The sequence below is a fragment of the Gavialis gangeticus genome, unplaced genomic scaffold, assembly GCF_001723915.1.
Source record: "Gavialis gangeticus isolate Ggan-Ray unplaced genomic scaffold, GavGan_comp1, whole genome shotgun sequence".
NCBI classification, from domain to species: Eukaryota; Metazoa; Chordata; order Crocodylia; family Gavialidae; genus Gavialis; species Gavialis gangeticus.
This window is the reverse complement of record NW_017729032.1, coordinates 126,219,103-126,220,070: the sequence shown is the minus strand read 5'-3', so window position 1 is coordinate 126,220,070 and position 968 is coordinate 126,219,103. Positions and strand designations below refer to the sequence as shown.

At 58.1% G+C, this 968-nt stretch overlaps 1 protein-coding gene across 1 annotated transcript in view; it reads right to left on the bottom strand.

Annotated features, from left to right (window-relative positions):
* The window catches only part of ZIC2 (Zic family member 2), a 12,350-nt gene that overhangs the window by 5,499 nt on the left and 5,883 nt on the right, over positions 1 to 968 (bottom strand). The gene's annotated exons all lie outside the window — the stretch shown is intronic.

Sequence of the window (968 nt, the reverse complement as noted above, 5' to 3'; positions counted from 1 at the left end):
AGCTCCGTCGCCATCCCCATCCCCATCCCCATCGCCACCCCGCCCCCAGCCCTGCCGCACGGCCAGGCAGAGAGGGGCTGCCGCCGCCGCCGCGCAGCGCGACCCAGGCTGGGGCTCGGCTTCCAGCGCGCACGGCGGGGGCTGGGGCTAGTATTATTATTATTTGTGGGGGGTTCCTTAGCGGGGGGGGTTGGAGCCAGGGGGGCACACGGAGCCAGGCTGCGCTTGGCCACTCGCCTCCTCCTCGGGAAGCAAACAAACAAAGCCCGGCGCTTCCAACGCCAACAATCTTTTTAGGGGAGGGGGGCGGGATTGGGGGACTCGCCTCCTCGCCCTCAGCCGGAGCCAGCCCCGGAGAGCCAGGGAAAGCGGACAAAGTCGGGCTAACGATGCGACTCCATCTGGGGGGAATAGGAGAAGAAATAATAGCCCCGGCTGCTGGGTGTTTTGAACCACTTGTGCAGGGTAGAGGAATCAATCTGCGTGTGGGTGTGCATCGCAGAGCAAGCAGAGGCGCCGGGTTGGCTTGTTTCTTTTTCTTTTCTTTTCTTTTTTTTAAATGTCTCTTTCCCTTCCTCACAAACCAACCAAGTCCTGCTCTTTGCAACGCGGGTCCTTCGGGGGCAGGGATAAACACAATGCCACCCGCACACATCCACGCAGAAGCAGGCAAGTCCTCGTCCCCTCCCCCTCCAGGCAATGCCCGTCTGGCCCCTGCTTGGATTTGTTCTGTAGTGGCTGAAAAATACTCGTCTGGGGCCAGGCTGTAGCACACAAGGCTCCCCCCCCCCCCCTTAATAATAATATATAGAGAAAAAATAACATTTGTAGTCTTGACCCGCCTGTCTTCGCCCCTACATTTACGCTCGTGCTTACCAGAGAAGAAAACAAAAATAAAATACAGTGGGGGGTGTGTGTGTGTGTGTGTGTGTGTGTGTGTGTGTGTGTGTGTGTGTGTGTGTGTGTGT